General features: G+C 40.5%; 1 long non-coding RNA gene across 2 annotated transcripts in view; it reads right to left on the bottom strand.

Moving 5' to 3' along the window:
* The window catches only part of Gm39833, a 32,319-nt gene extending 18,276 nt beyond the window's left edge, over window positions 1–14,043 (bottom strand). Inside the window, exons 1-2 of one of the 2 annotated variants that reach the window (XR_866361.1) lie at window positions 13,986–14,043; window positions 10,878–11,026 (exon numbers count right to left, since the gene is read on the bottom strand). This is a non-coding gene — a long non-coding RNA (predicted gene, 39833). The remainder of the gene's footprint in view (window positions 1–10,877; window positions 11,027–13,985) is intronic. The other variant, XR_866360.1, reaches the window with a different exon arrangement.
* Window positions 14,044–14,547: the final 504 nt, after the last annotated feature.

Genomic DNA, 14,547 nt, shown 5'->3' with positions numbered 1-14,547 from the left:
GTCACACAGATGTTTGCAGATGTGGTCCATTAGCGGTTAAAGAATGACAGTCCACAACATGGGAGACCTACTTCATCACTCCGTGCAGAGAGCTGAGCCTTCTCAATCTCTCGTTGAATAAATGGAAACCATTTTGCAATCGCTTCAGGTTACTGTTCACTTCAAACAAGAAAATCTGTATTAGTATTCCTACAGGGGATTTGTAATTTTAGTCTCACGAGTCCAACACATAACAGATGAACTACTTTTTAAAATACCCCCCACAGAGTTGATATTTGGGGGAAAAACATAACTTGCAGTTTAAAAATGCAAATACATTTATTTATTTTAAAAGAAGCAAAACGTGAAACGTCAGAATGGGCTGATGAGAAGCGAATGTTTCCCCGGTGCTGTTCATTTGTTTGCACTGGAGAGAAAGGCTCTGCTCACCAGGGCCACTTCACACAGCAGCGCTGACCTAAATTATCTTTTGCTTTCCATCTTGGTATTTGGCTGCACAAAAGAAATGTAAAAAAGAGAGAAAAGAATTTCTGCCAAACATTCGCCAAAAGTTGAGACTACTAATTCAGTAAGAATAACTTCATAGCTCTGTCATGCTATATTTGTTTGGATGGATGGATGGATGGATGGATGGATGGATGGATGGATGGATGGGCAGATGGATGGATCGATCAGTGGATTAATCAATGGATGGATGGATGGATGGATGGATGGATGGATGGATGGATGGATGGATGGATAGATTGATCCAGGAAGGGTCACATGTAATTGATATTTATTTACTTACTTAGACATGGTGTCATATAGCCCAGACTGGCCTTCAACTCCTAACTCTTTTGCATCCACCTGCAATTGCAGGCATCTGCTATCACTAACAACAACATCTGGCGTTGTTTTACAATGTCATGGCTTCATCAGCTCATTGTTAGAGCAGCATCATGGTTTAGATGACATAGTCTCGGCAGACAGGTGTAGTTTTGGAGGTGAAGTCCTTTGCTTCTACTTCTATTCTAACAATGAGGATGTGAGCCTCCAGCTCTCCTTAAAACCTTCTGCATTGCCAGGTCGTGATGGCGTACACCTTTAATCCCTGTACTCTGGAGGCAGAGGCAGGCCAGTCTCTGAGTTTGAGGCCAGCCTCCTCTACAGAGCAGGTTCCAGGTCAGCCAGAGCTACACAGAGAAACCCTGTCTTGAAAAAAACAACCGTCTTCTTTGTCTCCCTACCATCTGTTTCTATTATATATAATAAATATCACTGGAGCTTTCTTCCTAAGTTTCAAAGAAAAGGCAGAACAAAAAACCAAAATAATCAACCTCCTCTATCTCAACTTGAATTCTTTCTCTAATATTTCTTTTGTTTTTCCCTTTGAGCAATAGTTTTTATTTCTTCATCATTACAATTTACATTTCCCTGATTTGACTATAAAGCTCATGCAGAGCATAGCATAGCATATTTTATTTATTTATTTATTTATTTATTTATTTATTTGATATTTTCTTTATATACATTTCAAATGCTATCCCGAAAGTTCCCTATACCCTCACCCACTCACTCCTGCTTCTTGGCCCTGGCATTCCCCTGTACTGAGGCATATAATGTTTGCAAAACCAAGAGGCCTCTCTTCCCAGTGATGGCCAACTAGGCTGTCTTCTGCTACCTATGCAGCTTTCTTCCCCGGCATTTCTTTTCATAAATTGACATCATATAGGAATAAGATATGCAGTATACATTGTCACTAAATCATCCCTCCCCATGCTCTCCCAATGTCCAGTCTAATCCTAGTTTGTTTACTGTGTTCCTTCTCCACAAATCCAGGAGAACTGGGAAGACAGTTTATGGGGAGGGAAACAGAACTGAGAAAAGCTGGACTTCTCCTTTGCAGACAGTTGGTAGCAACTGGGGGGAAACTAAAACTCTTCACATACTCTTAGCTCATCCTAATGGTTACACTTTCCTGACTATCCAGCCAATGCCTAAAGCTGTTCACAAAACTTCTGGAAACTTAAAATCCCAAGCAGCGAGAGCTTGATAAATTGAAGACGCTCTTCACTTCCTCTCAAGAGCCTCGGAGCACCGAAAAACTCGCCGAGGAGAGCTACTGCAGCCGCTTTGCACAGCACATTTTTGCTGTAGAGATTTGGAGTGGTGTAGGTCGAAATTTTGACCCTAAGCACCGGGAAGTTCCCGCCCATGATGTGAATCCCGAGAAACATCTGGAGTCTTGTGCAGTGAATCTCTAAATCTTCATTTCCCCATGTGGTGCGCACACAGGTTGTACGTTATGATTTAATCAGCTGTCTTTAGAACAACAGGCACTTGGAATTCAAACACATTAGAAGGGATGGTGGTGTTTTGAGAGTAACAGCAGGACCACACTTCTGTCCCAGAGCAGCCCTGGCCGAGAGTTCCTAGGATCCTTTTACACTTGTACAAAGTAAACTTTCCTTCCTTTGGTCAAAGGGACAGGGCATGCGCTATCTCAAAGAAAATCCACTGCTCTTGCGCCTCGTGACTCACCCAGAGACTTGGTTCAACATTAGGTCACCGTGGAACACTGACTGTAGCAGAAACACATAAAGTCTCCAAACGGGGGAGAGGAGGACGCTATTCCGGAATCCTGTTGCCAGAGTAACATAAACCCAGTGTGTTTTCACAAGGAAATGAGTCACTTGTTTCTGTTGGCTAAAACTCTGTTTTCTTTAATTTCATATTTTAGCTTGTTTAATATATGCCGAAAGAGCCCAGGGTTTCCAGTTTTCAGACTGGGATAACTTGCTAATTAAAAGCTCAACAGAGGGTTTTGCATGGCAATTAAACCAAAGGGGATAAAAGGAACACTCTGGCAAGCAGAAGCACACAGGGAACCAGAACGGGGAAGCAAGAGCACTCAGGGCACAATCAGCTGTCCAGAGGGAACAGGAGGGGGATGTGCACCAGGAGGCCCCCAGAAGAAAACAACTCCAAAAGTCATCCACTGGAATGATACAGCACCCTCAGACCAAGTTAACATCTCCTTACCCGGATTCACTGGGTACTGGCATGTTTTTCTTTCTTTTAGATGGTCTACATTAGAAGGCATAGGAGTCACAAGGGCCACGAGATGCAGACTGGAATATAGGCAAGGAAAGGGAGAGCAACCATCTATGGGGCATCAGGAAGCAACAAGGACTGCGACATTCAGCAGAAAAGTCCTCAGTGTTTGGTATAGATGGCATGCATCTGGTGGTTGGGTTTATCCTGTGGGGTTCTAGATGAGGCTTTTTTTTTTCCTGAGATGCTAAAATATCATTTCTCAGTTTCCTAGGAAGGCTATCGTGTGTGTGTGTGTGTGTGTAATAAAAAAAGGTCAACCTTCCCTTAGACTTACTGTAAGTATCATACAGTTAGTTATATACAGAGCATCCCAGTAACAAAGAGGAGAGAGGGGGTGGGGGAAGGGGAGGGGAGGGGAGAGGAAAAGAGAGAAGGAGGGGAGGGGAGGGGAGGGGAGGGGAGGGGAGAAGAGAAGAGAAGAGAAGAGAAGAGAAGAGAAGAGAAGAGAAGAGAAGAGAAGAAAGAGAAGAGAAGAGAAGAGAAGAGAAGAGAAGAGAAGAGAAGAGAAGAGAAGAGAAGAGGAATCAGACCTGGATAATTTTTAAATGCCATCAGAGAGACTGGAGGAATAAATAGGGAAATGAAGCTTCAGTGTAAGGAAAGAAAGCTGGCTGATAGCCTTGGTTATAGGCAACAGTAGGGAAGCCAAAGGAAGAGGGGATTGGGGACAATATCTATAGTGATAGGATCCTTAGGAAGTCAAATGTTCCCATAAGGCAATAAGTGGAGGGTTGGTTTCAGGGGCTGCAGAAGAGATTCTTATCTACAAAGTAGGTAGTACTGACCTACTTACTCAAATGTTATGAAAAGCAAGCACTAAAACCCACCCGTAGTTATACAAGCTGACCATGTATTTGAGGAAAGACTAGCAGAAGGGGAAGTGGAAGCTGTATTTAGTATTTGACTTCCTTTCTAACATTTTTACTTGATATTCAATGCTAGGCTCCAACACCAGTATTTAAGATTCATAGAAAAGCTTTCTCCTCTAAACCAGAGAGTCCTCATGGCTTCCTCATTTCTGCCAACGTTGCTATCATTCTGTCTGTCTGTGTGACAATCTGTGTGACAATCTCAGACTCCAGAGCCGCCTCTGAGTCTTCCCTTCCCTTCCCTTCCCCCCTCTACCCTGCATTCCCTCCTTCTTATCTCCTTATCTCCTTCTCTGCTTCCCTTCCTCCCTCTCTCCCTCCCTCTCCCCCCCCCACACCCCCACATCCTATGTGTCTGATCACTCACCACCTCACCACACTTACAGGGTTTTGTGTAGTATTCTATTATTCTATTGTGTAGACATGCCTTCTTGACTTTTTTTTTTTTTTTTTTTTTTTTTTTTTTTTTTTTGTAGCCAAGTCCGTCCTTGTCCAGAACCCTGGCTGTCACTTCACAGCTCATTTATCACAGCCATTTTCTAACTGGTCTCTGCCTGCAGTCACTCACTCCTGCAATCCATCCTAGTGGTTACTGCAGATGGGCTGTTGTGAAATTCCACTAAACATGTGGGGTGGGGCTGTGGGGAGCTCAATCCTGCTCAAAGCTACCATGACATCCAAGTTTAGGTATGCAAACTAGTGCTCAAGTTCTCCATATTAATAGTTCCTCATTCACCCAGCTTCATCTTCCATGCCTCTCATCTGAAATCCTTCTCTCTGAGCATGTCACTCCCTCTCCTTTCTCCCCTCCCCCCACTTAAAGATGCTCCTCCCCCTGGAAAATAGCCCCACCCATTTCATTCCTACACTCTCAGGTCTCACCTCGCTGACCAGCTCCCTCCTCCCCAAAGCTTGCAGGTATTCTGCGCCATAATCCAGCTTATATTTATTTAAAATTTTTAAATATTTAAAAAGTGAATTTGGATCTTGTTCAAAAATAAAATCGTACCTTTCTAGACAGGTGTACTGGACTGTACCTGTAGACCAGTATACTCAGAAGGCTAAGGCAGGAGGATTGCTTGAGATAAGGAGTTGCTAACCTACCTGGGCAGCCTCTTGAGACTGCCATCTCAAAAATAAACTAAATGAATAAAGAATGCTTAACTTTCTGAAGAAAGGTCTTATTGGAGGATTCTATAGTTTCAGTGACATTCTATATTCTCAGTGAATACACAGCCTATAGTGAGTATTTCTTGAATAAAGAGGGTAATTATCTTAATAATGTCATCTGTAGCTTGTGAGGCTGAGTTGAATGTTTTTAATACATTTTAATGAGTGTGTTTTCAAGATGTTCATAACTTCCTTTATAGACATCATTTGTTCATCTTTCATGCATGTCTGAAAAATTTAAGAACATTAATTAAATGTCTAATCAATTTGCATCATAATTAGTTCCCTCCAAATCCTTATTTAGCACCATGGTCTTTTTTTTTTTTTCCTTTAGAAACATTTCTTTCTTCTCTAGATATTTTTCCTGCAACATCTGCATTTGTATTATGTAGGCTTCATTAATTCTTCATTTTATCCTTGTATTTTTAAGCCACTACTTAGCTTCTATAGTTTACACTAGAAAAGTACAATGTATATATACAGTCTTCTATTTTTTCTGTTGAATAGAGTAATTTACAAGAAATGACTATACGCATTTGCGACTTTGGCAGATGAAAGCAAATCAGCACCTGTATGAATGTGAGCCCATGCCCACAGACGCCATGAACACCTGTCTCTGCAAGGCTTTACTCTTGCAGTGCATTGCCAGACTTTTAAGAGGTTCTGTAAGTTTCATGAGTAGAAAAATTACTAATGGTAGCAGCTTTTAAATCACCCCTATTGAAGTTTAATTAATATAAAAATCTGATTACTTTTTGACCAATGCATATACCTATGCAGTCACTACCACAGCAGGCATAGAATATCTCCATGAACCACGAGGATTCCTCCTTCCCCTCTGTATCTAAGCCCTGTTTCCATTTTTAAGCCCTGACAACCAGCCACTGCTGTTCAGTTACTATAGCTCTCTACTTTCAGAACTTGATTTAAAGGGATCACAGAGTATACACTCTTCTAAACAGCTTCTTTTTTTTTTTTTATAGCAAAAGTTTGTAAGTATCTTTCATGCCAATGTGTACAGCAACCTTTAATTCTTTTTTTTTTCCTTAGAGAGCAATAATCTACTGCTGGGATGACAGTGTTTTGAGATAGTCATTTTTGTACTAGCCAGGCACAACCTGTAAGCCACTCTAATAAGTCCCCTTTTATTATACGTAGATTCATTCCATCACTTCCATTCTTCTAGAGAACCTGATTAACACAGCATGATAAGCCAAACCTTTGTTTCGCCCACTTACCGGTTGAGGGGCATATATTATCCTGTCCTGTTTAGGGCTATTATGAATGAAACCACTATGAATGATTAAATATAAATGTTTATATAAAGGTATATTTTCATTCTCTTGTATAAACAACTAAAAGAACTATGAGATTAGTGAGTGTTATGGTATCTATTTTTAGCACTGTAAGAAGCTGTCATCATTTTCCAAAGTGGATGTGCCATTTCTTAAACCCCTGTAGCAGTGTGTGAGCAGCCCTCACACGTCCTCATTTACACCACGTCATCACCAGTACAAAACATCATCGGCTTTAAACCGCAGTCGCTTTAGGGGTTTCGGGCTGGTAACTGAAGTTTTAGCTCATTTTGTCTCCTTGTCATCGTCAGTGCTGAGGATCATTGCCTATATTACTTCTACATTTTTGAAAGAGTGTCTTTTTCACATACTTATCTGTAATTCCTGAGACAAGCAGTATCACCAGTTTCAGACTTTGGAATATTTGTTTACACATAGTGAACAATTTCAGGGGTGTGTTTCACAGACATCTTGCATGCAGAGCTGAAAAGCTATTTTATACCGTGGCTGTTAAAGTATCCATGCTTTGATGGTCACCTGTTACAATAGGTTATGCAAGGAATTTTCTATTTGTAACACCATCTTGCTGCTGAAAAGCTTCAGATGTAAAAGCGATTCCGATATTAGGTTTCCAGGTTGGGGCTGTTCAGCAGGTATCTAGAAATTTGTTGTTATCGAGTTTAAATAAACTTATATACCCCAGGTAAAGTACAGTGTCAGGAATAAGGGTAGTTTACAGGTAGAACACATACATATACACCACAGGAGATTTGAATTCAATCCCCAGCAACATACACACACACACATACACACACACACATGCATGCATGCACAACACCCATGCATGAATGAATACATAAACATAAAGACATAAAGACAGAGACAGACAGAACACACATATATACACAAGAGGGGGTAGGGAGGGAGAGGGAGAGACAGAGACAGACAGACATGGAGTCAGAGAGAACACACACACACAAATCCAGAGATTTTACACATATTTCCTTCCATTTTATGGCTTTCTTTTCATTTTCTCAACAGTCTTTTGATGAACAAATGATTATAGTATTTTGTTATTTACTGTTTTTTATGCATTCAGTCATTTATTTAAGGTAAAAAAAAAAAACTCAAAAAACAAGAAAGATTTCCTCCAAGTATTTATCTATAGCCGTCTCAGCAGCAGTCCAGGGCTTCATGTTATCTCCCTTTAGTTCTCAGATCACCCCATTTTACAAAGAGAGTTCAGCCTCTTAGAATCCAGCACACATGCTGTACCAGACTGCCATGCTGTGAGACCAACATATATGATTGTCCTGTGTGACCACTGGGACCCTGGGACAGGGAGCTGGAAGGTTTGGGTTGTGTTTTGAGACAAAGTCTTGCTATTCATTCCAGGCTGACCTCAAATTCACAATCCTCCTGCCTTGGCATCCTGGATGTTGAGATTCCATGTGTGTAGTACCATGCTGAGCTTCAGGTTTTATTTCTTTTCAATTTTAATAAAAGTCAATGTAATCAGTTAGGAGCTTATAGCTTATGCTTTGGGTTTCTTATCTCACAGACACTAAATTTTCTTATGTTTTTCACAGTTAAATAATTTCACTTTTATATTTCTATCAGTGAACTATTTTAAATTACATTGTACACAAGACAAGGGTACAATGTACCCTTTTTCACATATCTATCACTTATCTTTTTCACATATCTATCACTCATTGGAAAGGCCATTCTGACATCACAGCCAAACATCTCCCAGTCATATGTGCATCTGGTTCATTAGCCTGCATGCCTCCCTATATACCCAGTGACTATATGCCTAATTACTATAGCTTTATACTAAGTATTAAAGCAGGATGCATATATCCAGAAGATGTTCCAACTCGTAATAAGGACACATGCTCCATTATGTTCATAGCAGCCCTATTTATAATAGCCAGAAGCTAGAAAGAACCCAGATGTCCCTCAACAGAGGAATGGATACAGAAAATGTGGTGCATTTACACAATGGAGTACTACTCAGCTATTAAAAAGAATGAATTTATGAAATTCCTAGGCAAATGGATGGATCTAGAGGGTATCATCCTGAGTGAGGTAACCCAATCACAAAAGAACTCACATGATATGCACTCACTGATAAGTGGATATTAGCCCAGAAACTTAGAATACCCAAGAAACAATTTGGAAAATACATGAAACTCAAGAACCCGAAGACCAAAGTGTGGATACTTCGTCCCTCCTTAGAATGGGGAACAAAATACCTATGGAAGGAGTTACAGAGACAAAGTTTGAAGCTGAGACGAAAGGATGGGCCATCCAGAGACTGCCCCACTCAGGAATCCACCCCATAATCAGCAACCAAATGCAGACACTATTGCATATGCTAGCAAGATTTTGCTGAAAGGACTCTGATATAGATGTCTCTTGTGAGACTATGCCAGTGCCTGGCAAATACAAAAGTGGATGCTCACAGTCATCTATAGGATGGAACACAGGGTCCCCAATGGAGGAGCTAGAGAAAGCACCCAAGGAGCTGAAGGGGTCTGCAACCTTATAGGGGGAACAATAATATGAACTAACCAGTACCCTCCAGAGCTCGTGTCTCTAGCTGCATATGTAGCAGAAGATGGCCTAGTCAGCCATCATTGGGAAGAGAGGCCCCTTGGTCTTGCAAACTTTATATGCCCCAGTACAGGGGAATGCCAGGACCAAGAAGTGGGAGTGGATGGGTAGGGGAGCAGGGCGGGGGGAGGGTACAGGGGACTTTTGGGGTAGCATTTGAAATGCAAATGAAGAAAATATCTAATAAAAAATGGGAAAATGTAAGTAAAAAAATAATCAATAAAAAAAAAGATGTAAGATTTGGGGTTTATTATTTGTTTTGGTTTTAGAGAGGTATTTGCTCTTTATCATATTGATGAAGTTTGCCACAAGCTTTTTTCATCGGGCATAACGTATGCTTATTTGCTTATACTTCCATATTATAGTTCATTGAAGAAGTCAGGGCAGCAACTCAAGCAGGGCAGAAGCTGGAGTCAGGAGCTGATGCCAAGACCATGGAAGGATGTTACTTATTGGCTTGCTCCGCATGTCTTGCTTAGCCAGCTTTCTGATAGAACCCAGGAGCACCAGCTCAGATGAATCTGCCCTCAAGGATCTGGGCCCTCCATGTCAATCACTAGTTAAGGAAATGCCTACAGGCTGGCTTACAGCCTGATCTTAAGGAGGCATATTCTCAGTTGAGCTTTCTTCCTCTCAGCTTATGTCGAACGGACATTAAAAAGTAGCCAGGACACTATTAGTACTTTTTGTAATAAAATGTACCCTGCAATCTGGTCAAGATGTTATTTGTATTTTGCTTTTGTTTTTCTGACAGAAGATCTGGATTTGTTGACCAGGCTAGCCTCAAGACTACAATCTTCCTGTTCCAGTCTTCTGAGTACTGGGAAACAGCCAAGGGCTACTGTGCACTGGTAGCCTTTTTACTTAGTGTTTCACCTGGTGTGGTGGTTAGAATACACTTGGCTCAGAGAGGTTTGGCCTAGTTGGAAGAAATGTGTCACTGTGGGGTAGGCTTTGAGAGACCTTCCTCCTAGCTGCCTGGAAGCCAGCCTTCTCTTGTTTGCCTTTGGAATGAGATGTAGAACTCTCAACTTTGGCATCTCCAAAGAGAGCAGGAAGTGGGCCTGGACTACAAAATTCTTAAAGCACATCCCCAGAGACTCACCTCCAGCAAGATCTACCTCTTAAAGGTTCTGCAGCCTTCCCAAACAGAACCATCAGCTGGGGAACAAGTGCTCAGATATATCAATTTATAGGAAAATTTCATATTCCAACAAAAACAGTGAATGTGTCTCTTTTATATGTTCCTCATTTTAACTGGTTAAAAATTCTAGGTGAAAAGTTTCTTTCAGGACATTAAAGGTATCTTTCTATTGTTTTCTGCTTTGCCCCATACTTGATAAGAAGTCTTTCATTCCTAATGCTGGTCTTCTGTACACATGTGTGTATGATTTTTCTGATGTTAAAGTTTTCTTACTTGTGGTTTTCAACCATTTGCTTCATCCTAATTTCACATTATAACCTTAGATTAATTGAATTTCTTGAAACTATGGGCTTCTGATTTTCATCTAATTTGAAAGGTTTTGATCAGTATTTCTTCAAATATTTCTGCCCTTGCTCCTTTTTCTGTTAATTAAATGTATATTAGACAGTTTAATTGTGTGTAATCAACCACTGGTGATCCTTTACTTTCTTCAGAATATGTCTCTGAACTGCTTTGGGTCTTTCCCACTGCTGTCTTCAAATGTACTGATGACTTATTCCTTAATGGCCAATTTATTGGTAACCTTACTATGCTAGTCAGGGTTCTGTGGAATAACAGAAGGAATAATAAATAATATGTGTATAACTAAGGGGCTTTTATTAGATTGGCTTACACAAGACCCACCTGGTAGTCCAACCATGGCTGTCTCCGTAATGAAAAGGTTGAAAATCCAGTGGCTGACCAGTCCATGAAGCTCAAAGAGGCTTAAAGTTCAAAGAGCACCTGGGAGCCTCTGGCCATCAGTCCCTTCTGTAGGAGGAAGAAGGTGGGTTCTATTAGAAGAAGAAGAAAGACACAGCAACAAAAATGAATAGTACCGTTCATCAACACAAAGGCTTATAGGTAGGCAAGCAATACTTTTCTCTTGGCCCTCCTTATATTTGGCCTGCTGCCAGAAAGTTCTACCCATTCTGTAGAAGTGTCTTCCCCTTATCTCACTTAATCTTTCCTGGAAATTCCTTCATCGACTACCCAAAGGCATGTCTCTTAGTTGATTTCAGATCCAATCAAGATGGTAATCAAAATTAACTATCACACCGAGCTTAGTACATTCCAGTCATCGAGTTTCCATATATTTGAGATCTTAAGTACTTAATCGTTTTGCTGTGACAAAATACTTAACCTAAGTCTTGACTACAAGGAGGAAGGCTTGGTTGACTTGGGTTCATGATTTAAGGGATAGAATTTGTCACAGCAGGGTGCCAAGTCATGGTGGCCTTGTCAGACAGCTGCTTGCCTTGTGTCAGAAAGCAGAGAGGGAAGGTTCACCTTCTGCTCCCTTCCTTCCTTTTGTGTAGTCTTACTCTCCAGCCCACAGCATGGTGCCACCTATCCAGGATGGGGATGAATCTCCTCTCCTCAGTTAACCCTCTCTGGAAAATTCTTCCCAGACCATTGTGTTTCCTAGATAAATCTAAATTCAGTCAGGTTGGCAAAAAATCAGCCATCTTAGGCAACATTTCCTTATTTTTATATAGATTCCATTTCTCTTGTGACAGTGTCCAGGTTTCAAAGTTTTCCCAGACATACAAAGAATGTTTATTGAAATTAGGTTAGCATTCTTGTATTCCAGTGCTATCATTTCTGACTATTTGCATTCATTAACCTCTCTTTTAAAAAAAACATTTTTAGGAGGACATTGTGGTTTTATGTTTGTGGTCGACTTTCTCTTACTCCTTTGGATAATTTGATTGTGTTGTTAGGTACAACTGAGGAACTTGAAGCCAATTGGACCATTCCAAGGCCTGCTTTTAAATGTTGCTAGGATAAATTCAGCCAATCATTGGGGCCAATAGTGCCCTACTTCTTAGGATTTATTCAATTCCACTCAGGCTGCTATGAATGTAAGCTACTTCCAGTCATGTGTGAAGTCCGGGAATTAGTCTGCATACTGATTTCCAGTGGTTCTTGAACCCAGTCTCAGGTACTTTTCTCTCGTGTCTGTGCAGACTAATAACCCGTGAAAGACTCAGAGTGTCCTGAAAATCCCCACAGCCTCTGTCAGAGCTATTCTCCTCTCCCAGGCTTGACCTCACAAATCCCAGCCCTGTATTCCAGACTCAAAATCCTCCTCTCAGCGGAACAACCCAAGGCTTGGTTTCCCTTCCACACTGGATATCTGGAAGCTCTCTCCAGGCTCACAACATCAGTATATTTAAAGCTCAAAGTCTTCCTTCCCTCCCTACCTTATTCCCTCCCTCTTTTATTCCCTCCCTCCCTTTGATCCCCCTCCCTCTTTCTTACTGTTTTCTTTGTCTTTGTTTTCTTTAGAGATTCTATACCCTGGTTGTTCATTCTCTGAAAAGAATTTATTTTATTTCATATATTTTATCTACTTTTACAGTTTTTAATGGAAAGTAAAATGTGGTACTCTAGACTCCGTCTTGCACATCAGAAGTCTCTATCAGTCCTGATACACATCTCTCTTACTAAGAACAAGACTGACTGCTTCTCTTCAAGGGGTAAGGCAAGCCTTCTGTGTTTCTGCCCCTCTGTGAAAGTATTCACGTCCTCCACACGGGTATTACTGCTGTTGTTTCTTTTCTCATTTTCAATAACATTTAATTCTAGAATCCTGCTTCGCTAATTCTGTATAGTTCAAGAAGTAGCTTTTCTTATTCATTGATATTTCAATAGATTTTCCTAAAATAACTATTCCTCTGATGTCTTAAAGATTCTTTCTCTTACTATTATATTTGTGTGGTTCTCTGACTCCTGTATAAGTATTAAATAAACATATTTTAAATATCTAATCCCCACATAGAGTTACTCTAGAATGAAAAATGGACAAACCAAGCAGACTATATTTTTATTCTTAAAATTCTTCTTATTATATGTATATATAGAAATACATATACATATGTACATGTGAGCTTATAGACATAGCTTGGTGAGGAGAGACCAAACCATAATTATAATATAAATTAGGATTATTGCTGAAAATAATGAATCTCAGCAAAATGTTGAGCAAAACTATAAAATCTAAACATGTTGGGAGAAAGCAAGCAAGATAAATTTTTCGATGTCAGATGAAAACAAAAAGTGGAAAGGGGAAGAAATTTGTCATAGAGATGGGCACTGTGGCACCAGGTGCAGACAAGTTTCTCCTACATTATGTCCCTTCAGATAAAGTGAGGGTCCTGAGAAATGAAGTCCAGATTCATAGAAGTCTGAGGGATCTGGCCACCGAGATCTGAAGCAAGCACAGTGCTGCCTTGTGATTAGACAAGGATTAGATCCCATAATTTAGCTATTTATTAATATTTCCACGGATAGTGATATGGTCTTAAGATCATTGCTGCCATAGTTAATTGAGGGAACCCTAAGATTTAACTGAAAGGCCATGAGGATTCATTAACAGGTTTAACTGCTATTTGAGATTTGTTTAAAATCCTATTCCTTGCTAGTGCTTGCTGTGGTTCCCACACACACAGAAAGCCTAACAAGCTCCCACTTTCTTGGACTCCCTGGCCACAGGAAAGCCAATGCCTTCTCCTAAGCAGACCCTGGAAGACCCAGGGCTTTGGGTGCTACCAAATCACACTTGCTGACCCCTTACCTGCACAGATAGCACAAGCCTCTTGATGATATTTTCTGACCATTCTGGCTCATCTTTTGAGCCTTGTGTTGGTACCAAAGGAGGGACTTCCGTCTCACAGGTATCTTCTTATCTTAACTCTACAGGAACTCCACTATTAGGCTACTTTTCCCCATTAATAGCTCATCACTCACCTGTGAATTGAACAGAAGCCTTCAGGTTTTGGGTTAATCAAGTAGATAAATATGCCCTTAATTAAAAGGGGAAAGGAATGACAATCAATCAGGTCTAGGGACATATGCAGAAGAACTTATACATTGTCCAGAATAATTCATAAATGGAGAGAAAACCCATTACACATTTGAAAATAAGAAGACAGTGATGTCCCATGCCTGTGGCCTCAGCTTTTGGGAGCCTGAGGCAAGAAGATTAAGTCTAGGAGTTCAAGACCAACCTAGACAACGTAGCAAAATCCTATCTAAAAAAAAAATATCAAAGAAGAAATGAAAACCATAAGCATAATTGTAAAATAATTTAAATGGATAGAATAAAACCAAGCATTTCAATTATTTTGCAGTGTGACCAGATTTTTCTTCTTAAAGAAAAATTCTTTACTTTGGCACTGAAAAAGTCTGAGCTCTATGCTTACATCAGTCACCTTTTTCAACATTGTCAGAATGACCTTAAAAGTAGAAAGGTTTACTTGGGCTCAGCCTCAGTGGATACAGCCCACCATTGACAGCCCACCATGGTCAA

This window comes from Mus musculus, chromosome 2, assembly GCF_000001635.26.
Source record: "Mus musculus strain C57BL/6J chromosome 2, GRCm38.p6 C57BL/6J".
In the NCBI taxonomy this organism is placed as follows: Eukaryota; Metazoa; Chordata; class Mammalia; order Rodentia; family Muridae; genus Mus; species Mus musculus.
Note: the sequence above shows the minus strand (reverse complement) of the source record. Positions and strands in the feature narration are given on the sequence as shown.